Genomic DNA, 24348 nt, shown 5'->3' with positions numbered 1-24348 from the left:
CGCCAGCTCCTTGAGTACCCTGGGGTTTCCCAGTCCCCTGCAGGGATTTCCACTTAGGCTTGATGGCTGGCCTGCAGAGCATTTTATGGATGTTGGGCCTGCTGCCCAAGGAAGGGTCTGCCCTGTTGTGCTATTCCCTTGCAGCCAGCTCATCAGGGAAGTGGTTCCCTCCACCTAGGGAACTCTCTGTTCTGCTTTCCCTTTAAGAGACATACATGTTGACAACACAAAGGCCCTGGACACATGTATTTGATGCCCTTTGAAGGGCAAACAGAGAAATGTACACACCCTCCAAAAATAGGCAAAGCACTCAAAAATAATCCTGGATGAAACAGTGACTAGTTGAGGTGCTTTGAGTTACATCTGTGTACTCTATAAAGTGCAACAAGTGGTTGCTTGGATCTCTGGTATCCCACACTACTCTGGTTGGTCCACTGAAAGCAAAATTCAAACCTTGTCTCCAGCTCAGGAAAACTCATTTGTTGTGACAAACCTACAAGGAGTAGGTACCTTGAAAATGCAAACAGGAACTCCTCCCAGTTTGGAAAGAAGTGCAGGCACAAGTGCTCTGGCAAACAGAAGAAAAACTTATAACGCATAAAGTTATTCAAGCAGGTCTGATGGTAGACTTGGCTACAACAGTCAGTGAAAGAAGTTAAAAAGGCAGTGAGGGATATTCATAGGTGTTAGCAAAAATTCATATGTGCAGTTATCAAAATTTCGCTATTAATGTGGAATCAGGTATCCTGTGGGTTGGGCAAAGTTTTGTTATGAATATGGAAGAAATGATCCTATCCTATAAAGACTTTCCTAAACACAAAATGGGAAAGAAACATAGAGCTTTTGTTGTATATTGCTGCGTGGAAAGCTAGAATATTCCTTCCAGTTAGATTTCATGCTGCAAACATACTAAAACATCCTGTTGTTAGTTGCTGAGTGAAATCCTTTTAGTTCCATAGTAATTTATATACAAAATATGCATACTATATATAAAAATAACAAGTACCTAAATCTGTCAAGGAAGTACACTTTTCTTTCGGTTGGATAATATTTAAATTAAAGCAGAAATGTGTTGTCACTTACCAGTTGAAATGGATTGATATTTTGTGTATAACGCTACTAAAATATTCTTAAGTTATCCAACTAAAATAATAATCACCCAGAAAGAACTAGCCATAAACAATTTGCCTTAGGGTTGTCAGAAATACATTTGGAATACTGACTTGGATGCTAGCTTTGTTAGGCCATATGAAAACTACAGGAGCAGCTCCTTACAAACTTCTAATTAATATTAAATTTCTATTTCCTTAACAGTACTATCGTAAATGGCCTTTATGATTACTTTATTGGTTTACTTCTAAAAATTACGTTAAAGCAAATGGAATGAGATGTGTGAAAGTTTCCTTTTTTGTTTGCCTGTATTAACAGCATGTCCACATATATCTCTCAACATACCCCTCTTTCGACAAAAACCAGCAGAAACTTGTATCATTATGTAGGTATTTGATCAGTATGGGATCTTTTTTTTTTTTAAATGCATTTTTTTTTCAGAACTAGCTCTCTTTCTTTAACATAGCTGCCCAAATGAAGCAATTCCCTGCTATTCTTCAACTGGTATCTGCAAGGCCCTGCTCCTCTTCTGCTTCCTTTCTTTTTCTCCTAAGAGAAGGGCAAAATCCTTACATACTCCATACATACTTGTGGGGGAGAGAGCAATTTAACTGCTGGTTATATAATAAAGCATTTTTTCCATAAACTTCTTCTATGGGATCTTGTCAGTGGCTGAGCACAGAGGATGGTGGAAATAACTGTTATGTGTCATCTTTTAGAGGCCCCACACTTCCACATTCTCTAGAGCAGGAGTGTCAAAGATATGGCCTGCATGCTGGATCCATCCCACAGAGCCCTGTTGCCTGGCTCACAGTATTGCTCCTGGGTCTGAGTTACCCCCATGTGGCACACACTAGACCCAGCCCTGCATGTGGTACCTGGAACATGGGCTGCCCATGGTGCCCACTCCAGGATATACACTACCAGTGGCGCTTGCCCTGGCTGATCCAGTACTGTGCTGCACACAACACCTCCCCCTCAACCAAAGGCACAGGCATTGGCAAGTCATGGAGCAGCTTGGAAAAGGTGCTGTGCAGCACAGGCCTCAGACCAGCAAGGAGGAAGGGGAGGCATTGTAGCATGGATCCTAGAGCAGATGCCTCATGTACTAGATCCAAAATGGTAAGAGCAGGGAGGGACTCCATGAGCCCAGTGTAACCTGTGGACCAGCCTTGCACCATTCACCCAGCCTGCAGGACCAGATGAGTTTGACACCCTTGCTCTAGAGAGTACCTAGGCACCTACATTTCGTCAAATTGGATCGATCACTCTTCAAAAGCACCAAAATAAGTACCTACTACATCACAGTTTCTTGATTTTTGTGGAAACCACAAAAAACAGCAATCTCTGTGATTGCTGTAGTAACTGGCATTGGCTGCAATTTCCCAGGAAATCAAAAAAAATCCTGAATCAAAATAAAATGCTGGCTCCCCAGTGGAAGTGAGCAGTCATCGCTGCTGCTACAGCCTGGCCTTGCAGCCCATCTTGGAGGGGAAGGCAGGGTGGCCTGCCAGTCAGCACCAAGGGACAGGGCCAAATGAATGGCAGCCAGCAGTCAAGATGGTGGCCACCTCCTAGTTCCTCCCCAGGGCCTCTCTGCCAATCGGTGTCGAGGAGCAAGACCTCTGCAAAATGACCATGAATTCAGCACTTCGGGCTGTGACCAACCTGCAAAAATTGCTTTGTCACACCTCCAATTAGGTAGATTCCTACACATAAGTCTCCTAATGGCTGTATAGGGATCCTAGGCACCTAAACCCAGTCAAACAGAATTATTGTCCTAGACTAGGCTGAGATTTTAGGCATTTGGATGTCTAAATGTAGGTACCTTCAAAAGCAAACTGGAAATAGCCTTTTGTTTTTAACAGTATAAATGCATTGAAAAAACACTTCTTGGAGCACCTTGTTCCAAAATAACTGTCAGAGGCAATGTTTGTTATATCGCACTATTTAATTGCAACAAATGATCTGGCACCTTTAGCTCAGATCTGGCTGCACAAATAGAAGCTAAAGTTTGTTGATAATTTGGAGAGGAAGTTTTCAAGCAAGCTGAAAAAGAGAGTTTCGAACCTGAAGATAATCTGTATGAAGCTTATCCTGTTTATTAAATTCCAGATGGCTTACTGTAGATATAAAGAGATTTATATAGGACTGTCTGCCCAGCAAGGTGCCAAAACAGTTTTTGACTCCCAGGCTTCAAATGACTAACTCAGTAATAAAACAACTGGATTTCCTATAGGTTGGTGTCAGAGACCATAGATAGTTTAAAATTTGTGGATGATATTTACTTAGAGCACAAATAAGGTCAGTAAGAAGTTAATTAAAATTTTCTCTTGAATGCTCCTGTGTCAGCCGAGCAACTTACAACATCTTAAAGAAAATCTATAGGGTGAAAGATTCAGCTTTTAATGCTGTTCCTAGCTACTGGGGTGTAGGATGTACAGGAACAAAACAGCAGCTGAAATTTCATTCCTTGTCTGTAGTGTAGATGCCATTCACAGAACGTGTGCTTGAAGTCACTCAGTAGCAAAACATATTTAAAAGCATGAAGATATTGGCTACTGTTGTGACACCAGGCAGGCTTTCACATGTGCTGAGTTACCTACCTTTGCATTACTCATTTTTTAAGTGTTGTTGCCACACTTCCAGATCTAAATCTGCTCTGTGTTTGATTGTATTTGTTCAGTCGTAGAAATTCACTGTTCAGTATGCCTGAACATACCCTACAACAGGGGTGGGCAAAATGCGGCCCGGGGGCCAGATGCAGCCCACCAGGCCATTCTGTCGACCCCCCAGAAATTTAGAAAATTTATCTGCCCTGGGTTGCCTATCATGGTTTGTGCCTGCCGATGGATGCTACGTTGCCATAGTGTGTTACTATTGCTACATAGCATCTTGTGTAGACGTGCCCACTGTGAATCTAATGGTGTATCACTTCTGCTTACCAGGCTAAATGAAATGATTGGTTAGCTGAAGATAGGTAATGTCTAGTTTTTACTGCAGATTCCAACGGCCTCCAATTTCCCCAAATCTAGAGCATCCTGAATACAATATAAGGGTGAGGGCAAAATTAAGAATTGAAACATTTCAGGTCTTTCAGCTGTACAAATGTACATGCCCTTTGAAACTTTCCAAAAGTAGCTGATGTGCTCTGAAATAGTGCTTTTTGAAATTAGGTACTATTCTGAAGCATTTTAGTTCCTGATACATGCTGGGTAGCCAGTGTGCAGGCTGAGTGACAGCCTACCAAACTACAACCACAGGTCCCACGCCTTAGTCTCAGATGCTTCTGCTCTTGGAGGCATGCCACTGATGCCAGTCATCTTGCCCTAGTTCTGTCTACCTCTGATATATTAAAGGGGGAGTGGAGAACTAGAGGAAATTGTATCTGGAGAGTGAAAATTCCAGTGGCTGTGAGCCAGAGAGCAGCATCCACCACTCTCATATCCCTGCTGTCCATTGTAGCACCCTTGAAATGTTCCAGCAGGGAGGTGCTGCGTTGGCTGTATCTACATTCTCAGGTTCAAACAATTCCTTTTCCAAACATTTTCAAGCCAGTTTCACTTGGAAACATTTAAAAAATTACTTCTGGCTGCACCTTAATACATCATTGTTAGGATACTTTGTCTTCTCTGTACCTCAAGATGAGAGAGAGATGAATGGAAGGGCTCTGTGCAGTTATTTCAACCTGATGGCTTTTTCAGATAGCATTGAAACCAGTGGTTCTCATCCTTTTTAGGCTCCAGCAGGCACCTATTTCAGCTCTAAGCTTTCACTCAGTTTTTACTACAGAAAGATAATAGAGCAATTCTTCTGTTGAAAAGAACTCAGAAAGACCACCACAGGTCAGAATGTTTTTGACATTGTGGACTCCTACTTGAAATCTCTTTTGTAAGTCATGTGTAGGTGTTTGCATATGTAACAGGTCTATTGTACAGTCCCCTGCAGCGCTCTTAAAAGGATCATGTGGCATCCCAGGGTGCTGCAGCACCTTAGTTAAGCATCAGTGATATGAACACCACATTTTATGTGAAAATGTTGAACAAAGGTTTGCTAAGGAACCTAAATTTGGTAGGGAGACAAATCTGTGCTTGTCTTGTATGTAGAACTGGCCTACAATTCCACAGAGATTTCCTTGAAAGGGTCTGCTCAGTAGATCCAGTTGGCTTTGAACAGTCAAGGTGGGTCCTCATGTGCAGGGGCACACGCTTGTAGAGGCACAAATAGCAGCAGCAACAATTTGTGCCACTGCTTTGTGCCCCATCACATTCCCCTGCACTTGCACTTGGGCGCACAGCAAATTGTCCAAGTTAGGGGGCCAGCCCCCGTGTACCTGGTGGCCTGGTGGCATGCTGGAGCAGCAGTCGGCATGGAGGCCTGTCCAGCAGCCACAGCATTGCTTTGGATGGTCTGGCCTCTATTTGTGCCAGCACATGCTTGTTTTGTGTGCATTGCGCCACTTTTTGTTCTGGCACTTTTTTTTGGTAATGAGTTTTCACTTTTCTCATGTGTGGTTTGTGGTGCCACAAAGCGGTTTATTGCACCACAAACTGCATGCCCCTGCACGTGAGGACCTGCCCTCAGAGTTTAGTGCTTTCCCAGTGAAGCCCTGAAAGGCATGGCCTCTTGCCTTTGCTGCAGTACAAATAATACATAATAATTATGATAATACAATGGAATATAGATTTATGTCTTGTAAGGGTACACATAACTGATTTTTTGCCAAAAGGAATAAGGGAGTAACAGTTTATTTAAATATGGAAGGTTTTATTGAGCAAGACTCCATTTTAGGAAGCAACGGATAGATTTATTTTATCTCAAATCAAGTAACTTTACATATTTATGCAATACCTCGCACCCATTCCAAAAGTAGTTATACAGATGTAAAACCATTTAAGTATAGTGAAATTTGCTTGTTCCTAAAAACAACGTTTCCTACACTGTGCTTTATTTTTCAAAAAACAGTTTAAAGGTATCAATGTGTATTAACTGTTTTATTTTAATAAAGCGATACAGTAAAAGCCTTTAAACTGCTCTTATGTTGTCATACTAATGGCAGAAAAGGAAATGATAAAAACAGTAATTATTCCAAAAGGAGGCAGTTTGGATATCTACAGTAATGCTATAAAAGAATGCAGCAAAATAACATGCATCAGTTATTTGCCTTAATTGCATAAATTTTGTGTATTTATTATATTTCAAAAGTCCTTCTCTAACCTTGTTCATGTCAGTAGTGGCTGAGTGTCATTACTACCTGATGGCTCTAAAATGTGCTCTATGAAATAAGTATGTGGATGTAGTCAGGTTCCCAGCATGCAGCTATTCATAACTATTCATCATCACTGTTGAGATTAGGTGCTACCTAGCATTCTCAGTAGGTGCCAGTAATAGAGTGGATATGGAGACTGATACACTTTCTCAAATGCACAATTTGCTCTTCCATCATAAAGCAGAGACTCATTCTAAGGGTGGGAAACCACTCATTGTCACTGATTCCTTTGTTGATAAGTACAAAGGGTTGCACTCCTGAGGAATGAAATATTTTACCTTTGTAGGTGGTCAGAATAGCTCCTTCTGGCCTTAAACTCTTGTTACCCTTGAAGTACAGTTTATAAAGGCTTACTTGATATTGAATAGATACTTTAACTATGTAATACAAATGGGTAGTACAGTAAACTGGTTAATTTGCCAGTTCCCTAGTAGTGCTTTTCCCTAATTAACCACTCCTGGTAACGTAACATCATGGAATAATTTACCATTATTTTTATTCTCCTTAGAGCAGCAAGTTAACTAGAGTTTACTGTGTTTTATGGTTATAAGCCAAGATTGTCTAAGTAATTGACTGATCTGTTAGACTCTTTAAAAATCTAAAGCTGTAAATTAGACATGAATCACTTAGTAATCCTTTATAAACTATTTATACTGTATGTGCGGAAATCTGTGGAGTTATGAGTCCGGTATTTTTGCCATCAACAAATTCACTTTAGAAGATTTGTTCTCTACAGAAAGAACACTTTATAAATATTTTTACAGATTATAAATGATTGAACAAAACAAGAGAATAAAACACTAGAGCTGTGACTGAATTCAATCTTGGATAGTATTTTAGGGGCCGTACAGGATACAACCTATTTCTTCCTTACAAGCATGAGGTTGAGCAAGAAATTGAAAACTGCAACTGAGATCCCTGATATTTGTGACAGAATTGGTATTGAGTGACATCATTTCTCATTTTCAGGATTTTTAAAAAAATTAGAAACACACTCCAATGACCAGTGATGACTAGTTATTGTTCCTTTTGTCAACAGGCAATATGAAGGAAGTTGTGGCAGCTTACCATGTCCCGGGCCCTGCAGAGTTAAATGAGAAGTGCTCCAATGTTCTAATGTGCATCACACCGGATCTTGTTTCTGAACTGTTAGAAGGAACCCATCGTTACATGTTGAGAAGGCTCTGTGCACCAATACACTGTTTCTGATAGAACCCAGGGATGGCAAATTTACATACCAGTATTACCTGTCTGGAGCAGGGTTAATTTTATAAATTAAAACCATAAACTCTATGAGTTTCTAGATCTTATTTGTGCTTTTGAGGATGATCTGCTCAGATGAACAGTTTTGCATCCACCGGAGAGACAGGCTCTTCTGCTGGACCAGAAGATGACATTGGATTGTAAATTGTAGCTAACTCCATTTGTAGCATCCTCTAGTGCAAGTAATTGAAGGACAGATTGCAGGAAAATCCTTCAGGGAATAAGCCTTGTTTTGTTTTGATCTACAAATTTAATTTTCTTTCCTTTTTTTTTTAAAGATAACCTCTTTTACTTAACACTCACTCCTCGTGCAGTCTTTGTACAGCTCTTGTCTGGTGACTGTATTCCAGAGATGTTGGATTATTTATGAGACACCTGAACATTCTTGGAGATGTGATGAACCCTAAATTGCCCATTTCATTAAAATTAGAGAAAGTTCCTGACTAGGCCCCTCCAATTGCTTTCTTTTAACGTTCAAAAAAAGTTTGAGCGAGGAATGGTGATGAAATAGAAAATTACGTTGTTTTCAGTTTTCACAAATTCACTTAGCAGAAAAGTTCTTTCTAATAATCAGTGGAAGGGGTACTACTTGCTCTTTCTAATTTCCCAAATGAAAGATCTGCACATAGGGGTCACACGTATTGACTTAGTCTGCTAAATAGCTATAGAAAAGAAGAAACACAAAGATGCCCCACTGTGTGAAAAAGACATTTTTTATCATTCCTCTATTTATTTTTGCTCTATCAAAAATTAAAGTGCCAGTTATTTGGAATGCTGTAGTCTGTGGTCTCTTGAAATTTGATTAGTGAGAACCTTTCAGCAAGATCATTCCCATTATGGTGTAACTGCATGGTGACTGCAGCTTTGAACCTGTATAATAAAGATCTAAATGCAAAGTTCTGTTTCTGATCATTTTTCTCTCATTTTTAAATTGCCTTGAAATATTTGGAGTCATGGCAAGTGTTAGGGAGAGGATGTGAAAGGAAATTGTTGGAGAAGAAAATGTTTATGCATGTTGGGCCTGACATCATCCTTTTTACTAGGTCAAAGTAAGAACCTAGTAGTATAAATTGTTACCAGACTAGCAGATCAGCGTTTTACATGTACTTTGAACTGATGTGAATGACTGCAAAAGGCACGTTACTGCAAAGAATCAGCCCTTCACGGTTGAGACCTGGGCTTCCGCAGTACTACATTTCTCTGTTACAAGCATCTGATTTCTGTTAATTAGTGAAGTTAGAAAGGTGGAACAAGAGCTTTTAAATAGGCTTTGATCTGCCAGACCTATGAGTGCCTGATAATTTTACATACTAGTTGGTTTAAAGAATTAAGAGACTAATTAGATATAGATTCTTTTCCCCTATTTTTTTACTTCATTAAAATAAAACCCCGAACCACCAAAAAATTAAAGTAAAAAAAAACCAGAGTTCAAGTAATATCAAGCTCCTGTCGCCAAGTACACCAAATTGCATTGCAGAATCCACATTGCTTGGTAGCGCTAGCTCAGTGATGTTGCACATATGTTGCCTCATCTCTTATTAATGCTGATGTATAATGTATTGCAGCATGTCTGAGATAATGTTGACAAAGCAACCTCAGTCTTTGGTATTTCCTCAACCTTCAATCTACAGAAATTAATAAAAAAAAACCCTTATATTTACCTATGTGGCAGCAGTGGCTGTGATCCTTTGAATGTAAGAAAATAAAATCTCTTATTAAAAAAACCTGTTCTTTCTATTCCCATTCTCCTCTAGATCAAACTTTAAGGGGAGAAGAGGGTATGAATGGAAATTGTACACTGTTAATAGTATCAGTATCATAAAAACATTCTGTGTATAGGCAACAATCTAAATATAACTGAGATGTGAAAGTTTTGGTACTAAATAGGTGGGCAACTAAAAGCATCAGAATTTGAATTTGAATGTCAAAATGTAAATGTGGCAGAACCCAGGTCATTTGTTCTGCCATGTAACGTGCTGTAAGTCTGACTGTTTTATTACTAGTGGTTTTTCTAAAGAAAAGATGTATAACCGTGGCCCCATCTGTTGAAGGAATGATTAAAAAAAAACAAGAAATCCCATGGCACTCTAATAAGGGCAGAGGTTGGCGCTTTTTGTTCCCTGGATGAATCCCCTTTTCAGAAGCTTCCACTCCCTCTGCCTCAGCATCTGGACAGGCCCTCCTTTGTAAGTGTGCATGAATATTTAAAGGTCTACCCCACATCCCCCTCTTCAGTCACTTTCAAAGGAAGTTTCAAAAGTCATTGTTCTCTGGAGACTCCACATTCTGATGCACGATAGCAGCAGCTTTATAAACAGCACTGGTTGACTTTGACACGTTGAATCAATTCAATATTTACACAATTAGAACAAATACTTAATGTGGATTATGCTTAGCAGGCAGTGTTGCATTCTTGGATTGAACTGTAGTATGAAGTTCACATTCAAATGTGATGGTCTTAAGTCAGTTTCTTTGCAGACAATAATGTATCTAAAGAATAAGAACATCTGTTTCAGTATAATTTTAGTTCAGACCTGGAAAAGGGGATATACAGACCACTCTTTTATCCAGGGTTGTTTGGGAATTAGGCTTTTTGTACTCACAGAAAGGCTAGACTCTTCAGATCGCAGCTGGGGCTTTGGTGGCAAAATATAGGAATGTTTCCACTGCAGCTGACTACAGCAAACCTCATGTTTGGAGGGAGTTCTGTTCCCCCTACCAGTTGCTTAGGCTTCAAGGATACCATCTAATTCCACAAAAATGTATCTTGCTTTAGACTGAAATGCATTAAAACTCACTCATGTTTTAAATGTAGGTATTTGAGTGAATGACATTGTTAGAGAAACGCCAAGAAGCATTTTATAATGGTCTGTGAAACACTCATTTATTAACTGGTTGCAATATAAGGAAGGAATCCAAAGATTACAAGAAAAAAATGATTATGTATTTTTACTTTTTCAAATTTCTGTTGAAATTTCCACCCAAGTATTTCAAAATGCTTTAAAACATTAAATAACAAAACCTGACTGAATCCCCATAAGGTAGGGATGGGGTAGTTTTGTCATCGTCAAAGCATGGGTAGGTAAACTGAGACACATGAAAGCTAAGTAACTTCTTTAATTTCTTACAGCAAGGAAGTGTCATGAGGTGAGATTCAAGCCCCTGATAGGCCTATGCTCAAAAAAAGCCAGAGAAAACAAGTTTGAAACAAAAAACACAATACGAAGCAGAACATGCATAAAAAGACCCAATGCTAGACAGTTGCCTTCACACCATAGCTTTGTTTCCCATTTTTGCATTTTCTTTGCTAAAGTGCAGTCGTAATGGCTTGACCTCATCTCCTCCAAGCAACCTATCCCTTTCCCATCTTCCAAAAAATGACATGTTCTGCTCTTGACTGACATAACTATTTCCTCCTAGTAGTTTTCATCTCTTGCTATTGTACACCTCCTGGCCAACTGCTAAGAAGTCCTCAGACTTCTTCCTTTCAGCGCTGCCTGAACTGTCCTTTTTAACCAATTAAATGTGGCCAGTTGACCACCCCCACTTTTAAGCCAGTCATTACTCATAGAGTCAAAGGTAGTTGAAGGTGGAGAGCACTGCCAGCCTGAAGGGCAGGGGGAAGAATATTGGCTGGGAATAATATTCTTGTGTTAGAATATGCACAAGAACCCCGCTTCCCCTACATCTGCCAGGTGCTTGGGTTCAGGAGAAATCAAGTATCTTCCTGGGTGACATTACTTGATTTCCAAGACCTTGTTACTCCTTTTCTCCAGTTCAGAATTAAAAGTCTGAGCAATGGACACAATGCCTAGAAAAATTCCCCAGTATTTAAAGGATTTCCCATGTGAGAGTTTAGCTAAAAGAGAGGGAAAGTAGTCTCATTTTAGTCTCATTTTAACAACACTGCAACATTTTAACTGGAGGATCCACTGTTTATTCCATTTTTCTGTTCATGGCCAGAACAGACAATATTTCTGCTTCCATGGATATTTTAAAAAAAACCTTCCCAACCTTTTCTGTAACTTAATATTAGTGTCAGCAGCAAAATAAGCAAGAACTAACATTTGCACATCTAAAAAAATGTTGTTATTATCTTCTGCCCCATGGGAAATAGTTACACTGGCATATTCTGTGCTATTTTTTAAATGACAGTATTTGCATTTAAATATACAGGAAGACTGTTCTTGCTGACTCCCAGATCTACACTCTTCCTAATGGTAAATCAATTATCTGCAGAGATAGCTGCTCAGAGAGCAGGGATACAATGATTAATTCATGATCCCATAAAGAACATTATCGGATTAAATAATCTTCAAAGCACTGTAGGAAAAACAAAACTTTTGCTATCTATTACCCATGTGGACAGATCACCCATTATAATAAAATTCAATGGCTGAAAACTGAAGCAAGGAAAATTCAGACCACAGTTATGGTACAAATTTTGATCATAAACGTAATCAGCAATTAGAATGACCTTTTACAACACTGGTCCCCAACCTTGCAGCCCCACAGGATCAGTCCATAGGTCAGTATCCACACTAGTCCAGTCCAACACACTGGGCTGAACCTGCATGTCTGACCCCATGCACCTGAATCTAGGCATGTGCCAGCCCAGTCCTGGGCACTGGATTCATCTGTGCGTTGGTGCAATCCAGTGTACTGAATCATAGTATTTGGCCCACAGGGTTCCCCATGGATCCAGAAATTTGGCAGCAGGGGAGCAGCAATTAATGCTGCCACCACTCCCCCATTACCAAATTTCCAGAACCCTGGGGAGACCCCTGGGCTAGATGACATAGCTTTGCAGGCTAGATCTGGCCCATGGGCCAGGGGTTGTACACCCCTGTACAACAAGCTAGGAAGCATTTGCCATCATTTGAAATCCTTAGATCCAAAATGGATAGCTGTCTAACTAGCCGGACGCTTTGGGCTTGATGCAGGAATCATTTGTTGAAGGCAGAACCTGTAATACTTAGGGGATTGGAACGGATTCTTCAGCTAAAGGTGTGTGGTCTACATCACCCATTTCCTTCCACAAAATGCTCCAAACTAGGGAAATACCATACAAACAGGTTCAGTGTGAAGGTCCTTATTTTCAGGTAGCTTGATTACTTAGTTCTGCAAAAGATGTTTTGCTTTAATAAAATATTCAAGGCCTAAATTCAGTTCCACATCCTTGCCACTCAGAAGTAACTACAGTAAAGCCAGTGGAGTAAAACCAGCCAAAGCACATTCTAAATCAGACCCTCATCCTCTGAACCAGTACTGCAAGTACCTGCTTTCACTCTGATTTCTGCACAGCTTAGCATGGTAGGACTTCCTCTTCTCTCTTGAATGTTTCTCCCAATACTTTTATTATCAGTTTCAGTCAAATGGATGTTATTGATTAAACTATGGAACCATGTTGAGCACGACATACTCTGTATTGCATGGATTTTGCATTATAATGAGTGGAGGGCAAAATAATATCTGGAATGAAAAAGCAAAGATAAAGGACTTTTGCTTACAAGTAAAGTAAACCAGGGAGCCTAAGAGCTTTAAAAAGGACGGCTTCATATAACATCCTTTTAGTTTCAGCGTTCTCCAATGATGAATGTATTAGCATTAGAATTAGACAGTTCTCAGATCCTGTGTGACTGTATGTGGGCTTTGAATGAGATTTTGCAGGGTGTTAAATGCCTCCTTTAAAGTGCTAAACACCTTGACTTTCATTAGCATAAATAGGAATTGGGGCCCTCAGAACCCTGTAGACATAGGCCCTTTGTAGAACCTGATCCAGAACTTACATATATATATAAGCTCATTGTCAATAGCTAATGTAAGCTTCTTTACAGAGCCAGGCCTACAGAAAAGGGTCTTAGCATAAATGGGAATGGACCACACCATTTTTTTAAAGATGGTGACTGTGACTGCTAGGAAAGGAGAAAATCGGTTTCTCTATGTTTTCAGTGTACATATTTTTATTTGTGTGGATCTTTCCACAGTAACAGGAGTGAGAAAAACATTTTCTTTAAATAGGAAAATATTATGGTGAGACCAGAAAATCTTTGGCAGGAGGATTCAGGATCAGGTGTTGTAACTGAAACTAAATTTAATGCATGTTTTTAAAGTGACCATGTGTCAAACTGAGAGGGAACCTTTGAAGTTACATTATTGTTTTTCCTTACTTTGTAGCACATTTGATATTATACATTCTGTCACAGAGCAGAGCTGTATTTTCTTGCTTATTAAATTAATCTCCAAACTAAAACTCATTTCATTCATACTGTTGGCCTTCTGAAGGGAATGTGACAGTAGTGAATTCATCACTGCTTTTCCTGTCTCCAGTCCCACAGCCAGATCAGATACAAATGTCATTTACTAAACACTACAGTTTATTTTAAATAATCAATAAAAGCTTAGTCCTTGCTTTTTTATTTATTTCTGTTTCTGTTTGTTTGTTTTTTAATTTGGATCCAACTAGTCTCTTCTAATAGTGAGGGCCCTTCTCTATCCCTAGGGATGCTGGTTGGAGATGTAAGAGAGAATGAAACACACATAACAGATGTTTAGCACGTTGCTCAGTGCACTCCTGAAAAAAACTGTGATTTTACTTTGACTAAAGCAGTGTCAGAAACCATACATATATGAATTTCCCTTCAGTACCTGGAATCTTGTTGTATAAAATTGTTTAATTGCCTATTCTTGTGTTGGTGTGACAGTAAGTCACTGGGCCTACACAGGGCTTGCATACACTGGGAATTGACATTGCTTTGCAATAGCTATTGTGTGTTAACTAATCTGAAGTAAATTCCTGGGCCCACTGAGGTCAATGGCACAGGTCTCAATGACTTCATTGGAGGCTGGATTTGACATATAGTGTGTTGTCTTGGAATGCACTCCTCTGTTTAAAAGCACATCAAAGTAACATGGTTAACCTCATATGTTTTTAAAGACAACAACTTTTATCTACATGGAGTTCTACCGCAATTAATTGCATATTTGTTAAAATATATTGTTTAACATGTTAAGTCTCTAAGTCATGCCCCAGGGTAGGCCCAGAAATATAGGACACGTTGCCCTATGATGATGTAGCAATCACATGCGTCTACATGTGATCACCGTCTGTATCACTGCAGCAGCGTACTCCCTGGGTATTGTGTGCCGCTACAGCAATGTAGTGGGGAAAATTTAACCATGCACCACACACACAGTGCAGTAACCACCCATACTGTGCTGTGCTTTAGTACTTCCTTCTGGAAAAGGAAGCACGGCGCTGTAGCAGTGTCACCATACAGCCACGTGTAGACGTGCCCCTAGAATCACTGAGTCCAGTCCCTAGCTCTGTTAGCTAGACAGGCCTTATAAATCCTGTCCTGTTCATTAATTTGTTAAATTCTTCTCCCAGTGAAGTCAATAGGACGAGGCTGTGCCCTCGACAACAACTGAACCCAAAATAACCGAATAAGAACACGGTGGAAATGCAGAGTAGTACAGTTGCTGGTCCTGAGACGTTTGATTCTGGCAGTGATAAATTTGTGGTAGACATTTTTTCATGGGTTCCATATAGTCAACTAATGCAATTTTGGCTACCAATTACTTGAAACTTATTGATCTTCCAGTAAAAGTCAACAAGGACCAATAGAAACTAATGAAGGTCAGCTAAAAAATGGAACCTATGCAAACTACCAAGAGGAACGGTAGGATTTTTAGTGAGATTTATTGCCTTTCAGTCTCTAAAAAAATGTTCTTCAGGGGATTAAACCAAAACAGCATATCTGCAATGGTTGGCCATCTATAAATCCTTCCATTCTTGCTCTGATTCTTTTTGTATGTAGGTGAGCTTCAAACCATGGTCTGAGTTGCTGCCAGGCAATGTGAATACACAGTTCTGTTCTATGCAGCACTCTTCTGAGCATTGCTTGATCCTGGTAATTGCTTGATGCAGGTTTGTGGCAACCCTGTGTACCTCCTTTCAGCATTATGGACTATATCCATGCCAATCTGAAGGTAAGAGCACTGCTCCATGGCTGGCAGCCTTTGATCTTGTGACATGCACTCCCTAAAAACCATCTGCCATGGTCCAGGGTAGTTTGGGAAGGAATAGCTGAGGTTTGAGCTCCAAGGGCAAAGCAAAGAATTTTAGACAACTACTGAATCTAAGAAGTCTGGACAAGGTTAACTTTGGATTTTTACTAAATACAGCCTTGTAATAAAGTTTACTTTGGTCTTATGTTTTCTGGACATAATTAAGTTATTGGGAAGTTAAAATATGCTGAATGTCAAATACATCCTTTCCTTTTCCAAGGCCTTTTCCAAAACCATTGCTTCCAGGCTCACTCTGCAAAGTCCAATCATTCTGAGCTTTTAAACCAAGCTGTATTCTTCTGAGCATCCAGTCTGTGTACCCCAATTTAATTTTTGCTTTGAAGCATTTTTTTTTTAGGTGTCTCACACACAATTCAAATCTGAGTTTCTCTGAGCTTCATGTAGTTTTGGACAGAACCCTTCATTTTAATTGATCCAATAACAATTTCTGTGCCAGTTGCACATCTCCTCTGTACCTCTCAGAGGACATTACTAAGTAGTTTCCACCTCTCCTCTTTGTAGGGAAAAAAGAGTGGGAGACCACAGAGTCTTCCCTCTCTGGTTGTAACCCACATGTAAGTCAGAATTTGCAATCAGAGCTCTTGTACTTAAGACAGCATTTCTTCCTAGCACTTCAGAAAGGAGAGCACGTTGCACGAGCCTAAAAGTCCTAGAAACATAAAAATATAACAGCTTTGGGTCCTTGCTGCTGGAGAGTGCAGATGTGTAGTTTCTTAGGCAGCATTCATGGGGTGCTATGATCAAAGTGAAGGGTTGCCTTTATTTCTGTTCATTACTGTAAATCAAGGGCATTACTATCTTTCAAAAAGTAAAGCCCAAGGTGTAGTCTTTCCATTTATAGTAATTCTCCTGTTCCAGAGTTAAATCTATCAGATCCATTACATTCTGACATAACCAGGAATATTCAATGCATCTGTTCAGGGAGAGCCTACTGAATTCAAAGCATGGAGGATCTAGAAGCTACAACCTCAGTGAAAAGCAGGTCTAAAAACAGGGCCAGTGACAAAGATGGATGAAAGCACTTTGAACTATCATTGCAGATCTGTTGGAAGTGTTGCTTCTTGAAGGTGTCTAGTCAGCCATGGTAGGTCTATTGGTAGCACATAATCCAGTGCAACGTGTGACATATGGGATTCTCTCACACTAAATTAGGAATCCTATGAAAAATTATATATGCAAAGGGACTCTTCATCTGGTGCAACTGGTTAGCAAGTAGTTTTCAGCTGAAACTGCAGGTGATTGGAACTGCAGCTTATCTCTGCCATCCAGCATGCCCTACAGTGATACTGACTTCCAAGGGGCTTGATCCTTCATCAGTGTCCAATGGCCATCTTCATCAGAACAGAGCATGCCAGGGGTCCAGTAGTGCCTTGAATGTCCAGGAAAGATCTTTTTAGGGCTGAGTAGCATGCCTCAAGCAGAGACGGTCCCAGAAAACTTGGGCCAAAAGCTCCTTGATCTATTTTTTACCTCCTAGCTAAAAATGAACCACTTTAAAATTGGTTTCTTGAAATGTAAAGAAATGTGAATCTGAATGTTAAATGGTTTCGAGGAAGCTAGTGATCCTAAAAAGGTAGCCAACACTGACAGAGAATTGGAAAAACTTGACAGTGATGTAGCTGCTCCCTCAACCTACCGCAACCATGGAAGAAGGGTAAACACTTCCCAAACATGCTGTCTTTACTATATAATTAATGTCAAATGGAAGATCAAAGTACCTGAGAAAGAAACATGTCTAACAATAGTTCTTCAACAAGAGATGCATCCTTTGGCATGGTTGCCTGCATCAGATGCACAATGACATATTCCAAAGTAATTCCTGTGCGTAGAACCCGTGGATGCTCCAAGTCTAGTGGCCAAGTATGATTCAGGTTTTGCAAAAAAGCCTTCCAACATCAGCATTTTAAGCTGCTAGCAATGGTTCTTGCTAGTGGACTATGTTGCAATGAGGAGGCAGGGAGACAGAAGAAAAGTGGTTGAGAAAAAGGGGAGTCAAGAAAGCCAAGAGGCTCAGCTATCCACAAGTGCTATTAATGCTTCGGCTTCATCCTCTGGTCCTGTAGCAAAGACTTTCACTCCAGAATTGGATTTTACATCCCATTGTAGTGATGAGTGTGGTACATATCCAAACCTGAACTGGTCTGGTGCTTACATCGGCAGCAGCAGCCTGCTGAGATGTATAGAGGCCATGTACTGTGGCTAAATGGAATTACATTTTCAACATACTAGTTTAGCTTTAGGCATGGCAAAAACATTTTATTCCACTTATTTTGGAGTCATGGACAAAAAAATCTGCAAAAGAATTTTCCTTCAATGCACAAACTAGAGGTAAAACAAAATTTTGGCCTGCCTCCTTAGAACTTTCTTTTGCCTCATAAAAATAGTATGGTGTACTATGTTCCATTCAACCATTTTTGTCCTTTCAGGAACAAAATTACTTAGCATCTGTTTATTTGCCTGTGTTTTCCATGTTTTTCTTTGGTGACAGTTTTCTACATTTGTGGAGAAAATGGAGATATCCAACACTGGTTTGAAAACCAAACCTGTTATTGCCATGTAACGATTTGTAGCCAAATTTGGACCTTTTGATACCGGCAATAGTTCCATTAAAAGCTAGGTCTATTCCATAGTTTAGCTCTTAGCCTTCTGTAGTCACTTATCCTGTGACTCCTGAAGTTGATTGTTGAAATCCCATGCTGAAATCCCAGTTGATTGCTAAATCCCACACTGAAGTCAGCCAGCAAACTAAGTTTTCTGTGATTTCTTTGTAACTACCACTAGAGGGCACTCCTCCCAAATGTTACTGTTTATTTTGTTGACTTAGCATTGAAAAGTATATATTATTGTCAAACATTTTACTTGAACACAAATTCATACTGAATAAACATAATAGATTAAAATATGAAATATGTAAAAATTAAATAAAAAACTTATCCCAAAATAATATTAGTACAGAGAAAAATAACAGCTTTCTATGCTACACAATTCTTTTTCTCAGTCATTTTTGTCATTCTACAAACTTGTAATAATCAGATCATTTATCTATTGACAGAAAGTAGAATACTTAAACATTTAAAAATAGTTTTAAGTTCAACCTAAGCATTACTTCATGTAAAAAGACACTTTTAAAGGGACTGCCTGGACTTTAAAACTTTTTTAAAAATCATGTGTCTGAAACATTTAGAAAATGGAACCTTTCACTATTACAAATTAAAGAGGTTAAAGGGAAAAAAAAGTACATTTAATTTTTTTCAGTCTATTTCTTGACGTGCTGATAACATTTGAGCACTGGCAGTTTCAATTTTAACTGAAAAGTCAAAAAAATCAGTTCTCTCACTTTTGTGTGGACCTCTCATACAGCCCCGGGGAAAAGAAAAAAGAACGCTTTTTAACAATTAAACAAAAACCTTGATTTAATTCTGGATCTCTATTTTTAAGCTCAACCTATCATTATTCCATGAGCTTTTACAGATTTTGCTTCAAAGATCATTGCTTGTTTTACTACACAGCACATTTTTACATTCCTGAGGGCTTATCTGCAACTATGCCTAGCTCTTGGGCCACTCTTCTTCTCTGCTAAAAGTAAACATCCGTATGTGTGTCCTTGGCACTGGAGTTATGTCTTTAAAAATTAGCTAAAAGATAATATGGATAATATGCCTCCAATAAAGTCACAGTATCTGGGAAAGTAGTGTAGGCATACTTTGCCTGGACAAAAAGAGTGCATCTACACATGAATAAACTGTGAACCCTATTGCTCTGGAGTTAACTGCTGAGACATTTACTGTGGAGCTAATTAGCTCTGCAGTAAATGTCTTGTGTAGATGTGCACACTGAGCTCTACACTACCTTGGCTAGGCTACTACAGGTTCCCCAGCAAACTTCTTTAAAGATATCTCCAGTAACTTTCCACTGCAATGTTGTGAGAAGGATCTGGTACAAGTGGCATCAGCTTTACTGATTTTAGTGGAACTGCAGCCAGTGTAAAAAGGTCAAATTTAGCCAAAGATCTTTACATGCCAAGACAGGGACCCAGCTTAAAAAAGAAAGCTGAAGTAACTGTAGTGGGCAGATTCAGTTTTTAAGAGAGGACTAACATAAAACAAAATATGCTGGCCTGTCAGCCCTCTGAGATACCACAAAGCTATGCAGTTTTTGTGCAGTACAAGAAAAAATATTTATGCAGCATTCAGTAATGAGCTAAGAAAATACCAGTGAACATCTCAAGTTGAGCAACTATGAATGTTTGCAGGGAATTTCTAATTACTACTCTCTAATGGTACAGAGACAAAGAATGGAGACACCTGTGGTGCATCCCCACAAGTGTGCATGTGCTGTTTGCAGTGCCTCAAAGGCATTTGAGGCTCTGCAAAACATATGTGGCACATGTGCACCCATTCACCACACTGCTAATTTGCAGCTCAGCAGGTTTCTTTCGATGCCAGGAGATCCAGGTGTCAAAAAAACCCCACAGATAAAAAAAGGCAGTGCGGCACACGTGGCAGCAGTGTGCACTGTCAAAAACCAGAGCCTGGCTGGCCGGAGCCATGCTTTGGCTTCCAGCTGGTTCTGAGTGGCTGGCTCAGCACTGCTGCTGCCCTGGGAGGTCCCCAGCACCCCAGGTAAGGCTGCTGTGGCCTGGCTCCAGCCTCCTCTACTCCTTCTGGGTCCCTTTGCCACACACCTGAGTGCATGTGCAGGGGAGTGCCCGGGGACAAATAACAGCAGCACAAATATGTCCTGTAGAAAATGTGCAGGAGTCCTGCACATGCATGCTCGTAGGGATGCACCCTGGAGAGCAAACCACATGCACAAAGTATTTACATCAGAAAGGAGAAAAGAAATACTCAGAATCCAAAATAAAAAAATAAACTACAACTAGAGCCACCACAGTATGACACCACCTCATACCATTCTTGTTCACTGTAAAGCACAAATCTGGGAACATGAAAAGAAGAGGAAGACCAAAGTCTAAAACTACATGTGAATTGTGAAATCAAATGCTATACTTGGTTAGGCAGAGATCAAAGGGCATGAATCCCCGGCATAGCAGTTAGCTACTTGTCTGCACCTTCCAGCAAGGAAAGATAGATTGAAATAACAGACCATCCAATTTAATTCTGGCAGAGGATGAGAGGGAGATGGAAAGAGAGATCTATTATAGGCCCGCCAATGATGAAGAATAGAAGAGAATGCAGAGACCTATTTCTCCATGAAAGCTCTTTTTGTCCCATTTAGAAATGCTCTACCTTCAAGGTCAACCCTGAGAGACCCAGAAAACATCAAGCTTCTCATGTAAGTTCCACTAGAGAATGAAAACCTTGTTGGTGCATAGGTGGCAATTAGCAGGATGTTCACTGTTGTTCATGTAAAAGACCATTTGCGCAAATATGTTCTTTCTTCCATTCATTCAGCAACTCTGCTTACTTTTCTTTGTGCTCACAAGGGTTTAGCATGTGATTTCCATGACACCAGGCCACATACTGAGTGAGACATTTTTGGACCGGGAGTATTTTTGAGAAAGAGATATTGAGAGAAAAATCAGTGAGGACGGAAGCTGTTTAACTGTTCCCTTTTCTGTTCCCGTGCCCTCTCATTCATCACTCTTGGGCTTTTTCCTTCCTACTATTGCTGTACTCCCTTTTCATCCTTCTACACCATCTTCTTCAATTTCCTCCTCCTCTACATTTTGCAGGTATGTGCATGAGAACGCTTTAATTTAACTTGCTTTCTGCTTGCTCTAATAATACCTTCTTTCCATCCCCAAACTGACGACCACAAGGATTCTGTTTTCCCCCCATGACCAGTAAGGTGATGACTGGACTCCAGGGTTTTCAGAGTCTCAGGATCTGTGGATCATGTCAGAGGAATTACGTCAGAAATAACTTGTGCAGATAGAGATGATCAGGCCCCAAGTGTGAACTCTGGTTGGGAAGTGAGCTTCATCTCACAAAAGCTTGTGCTGTAAGATAGATAGATAGGGTCTGGGTTAAATTAAAAGTTAACATTTTTTGTGAAAATCATTAAATTAAGTGATTTTCACAAAAAATACAATTTGCAATGAAATGCCATGATATGGCCGCTTGCTGAGGAACTCCCCAGCAAGCAGCCATATCGTGGCATTTTGTTGCTATGAGATGGCTGTTGCAGGCAAAAGCCTAGCAGACCAAGGGAGGGGGGAAGGGGTCGCAGTAGGGACAGGGAGAGGAGAGAGCTTGGGGATGGGTCGGAAAGGGGCTGTTTGCTCCTCTGGGTGGGAAAACTGAGTTGAGGACATGGCTGGTGGCCTCTGAGGACTGCCTTGGCAGATGGCCCTGGCACCAAGATAGGGAGGGGATGTTGGGTCTGTGATTCATAGATGCTAGGGTCAGAAGGGACCTCAACAGATCATCGAGTCGGACCCCCTGCCTAGGTAGGAAAGAGTGCTGGGGTCAGGTGACCCCAGCCAGATGCCTGTCCAGCCTTCTCTTATATACCCCGAAGGTAGGGGAGCATCACCTCCCTTGGAAGCCCATTCCAAATTTTGGCCACCCTTACTGCGGCTCTGTATATGTACATGTATACACACATTTAGGTTAGTCTATAAAGTACCCTGTAGGGGTGCTTTTACGGCAAGAGAAAAACTTGATGTAGTTCACTCTCCTCAATGAAAGCATATCCTTTGTGTACTGCATAACCAGCTCCGTGCGGATTCCTGTGTGCTGCGTTGGAGGAAGAGGGTTGGGCAGGCTGAGGTGAGGGTCACCACTAATGGCTTCACAACTATACAGATTCACCATCCATATCCCTTACCACCATGAAGGGGGAATACAATAGGCTACTGTAGCCCGGTTACTTACAAGTACAGTGGGAGCGAGATTTACCCTTATTGTATGTAAAGTTTGTCTTTACAACCATGCATATGGTTTGTGTACTTTGGCAAGCTGGCCAATGCACTGCACTAAACTGTTCAGCCTGATTTGAATTTTTTAAAACCTTGCATTGCCAGAAAATATTTTCAAGTCTATTGTCTCTCTGTTCATTATAAGCTGCAATGCAAGAGGGGCCCCTTACAAAAAGGAAGAAAAGATTTACACATCTCGTGGACAGATACAGTTTTTACACAGAAAAACAAAATACTTCAAAGAATGTTACATACTCACAAAGTCAGGCCAACTGTTTTTTTTTAATGCAGCCATAAAGCTCTGAGGATGCCAAATTCTACAGATATCAAATTGTATACATATGGTAAATTTTTTCATACTATTCAACATTGCCTCAATGTGATTTTAATTTGGTACAGATTGGAAAGTTGGAAAAAGAAACCAGAAATAGATATTTCAGAGACAAATAGAAACCCTCTGATAACTGTCATTGCTCAGGGTTAAAACATATGCAAATGTCTTCAAAACCACTGTTAGTGAATCACTTCTGGAATGTGTTGATTTGTTTAACTCATCTGGAATTGTGACGTGACTCATCTTCAACCTGGAGACAGTACTAACTGCTTGAATAGAAAATGTCAGTCTAAACAGGGATTTTTGAAAAAAAACCCAAAACAAGGATTGCTTAAATTGTGGACTCAAGGTCTGATTCCCCATGGCTCTGCAAAGCGATTGCAAAACATGGGCAGTACGATTCAGTGACTTTTGTGCACTCAGTTGCTCTGGTGCAGACGAGCTCCTTAAGGTACAGTCTTGCTGAACTGGGCTGCTAACTTTAATATTTACAGTTAGTTTTTAACACCTGGCTCTTTTGTCCTTATACTCATCACACATAATCTACAGAAGTGTTTAGAACTCAATATAATTAATTCACTGATGACACAGTCTCCTAAAACAGTTACATGTTACTCAAAATGCATATTTATTAATTGAGGATTCTGCAAGTTTTACTTCTGATTCATACGGGAAAAAGAGAGTCTGACCATCTGAGTCACCCAACATTTAGATTCTTAACAAAATATACAATGTGATCTGATGCATGACTAATGCATTTGTGTCTTTAAGAATCTGTTGATACTAATGAATGTTCCATGTGCATATCTTGGGAGAAAAGACACTTCAAAGTATACTGGTTCATTCATTTTAAGTTGTATGTAGTGACTTACTTTTTTACAGATCTAAAAAGTATTTAATGTGCTGTAAGATTTAAAATTATATCTCAAAACCTATTGCAGGAAGGCTCTTTTAAAACATCCCTACTAGTGACACTAACTGCGTCTACATGAGATGCTGATTGCGCAGTTGTTATTGTGCAGTCATTTAGTACTTGCATACCCAAGTGTTAAATGAATGTGCAGTAACCAGCGTTACTGCACAGTAGCATCCCTGGTGATGCTGACTGCGCAGTAGCTTGTTACTACATCATGGTTTGTGCCATTCAACGCAACTGTTCAGTAGTAATGAGGTACTGCTCTGTAAGCGTCTCATGTAGATGTGGCCACTTAATATATTTTCTATCTGTTGGATAGTTATGACCACAGTATTTGGTTCACAGAGATTTTGTCCACTTTCAACGCCCGTGACTATAATACCACTCCTAGATAGAGCCAGTTGAACTGTTCAGTACATTTATTACAACGTTTTTCTCTTCTTCGGTTAGCAAATCATTTGTGAATTTAATTTTTCTTTCTT

At 40.0% G+C, this 24348-nt stretch overlaps 1 protein-coding gene across 1 annotated transcript in view; it reads left to right on the top strand.

The window, feature by feature from the left end:
* Positions 1-8538, top strand: part of SCAF8 (SR-related CTD associated factor 8) — a 139161-nt gene extending 130623 nt beyond the window's left edge. The window contains exon 21 of the mRNA XM_019550044.1: positions 7419-8538. The gene's annotated coding sequence lies outside the window, so the exon portion shown is untranslated. The remainder of the gene's footprint in view (positions 1-7418) is intronic.
* The last annotated feature ends 15810 nt before the right edge of the window (positions 8539-24348 follow it).

This window comes from Crocodylus porosus, unplaced genomic scaffold (genome assembly GCF_001723895.1).
Source record: "Crocodylus porosus isolate Cpor-Errol unplaced genomic scaffold, CroPor_comp1, whole genome shotgun sequence".
NCBI classification, from domain to species: Eukaryota; Metazoa; Chordata; order Crocodylia; family Crocodylidae; genus Crocodylus; species Crocodylus porosus.
This window is presented reverse-complemented; position numbering and strand designations above follow the sequence as displayed.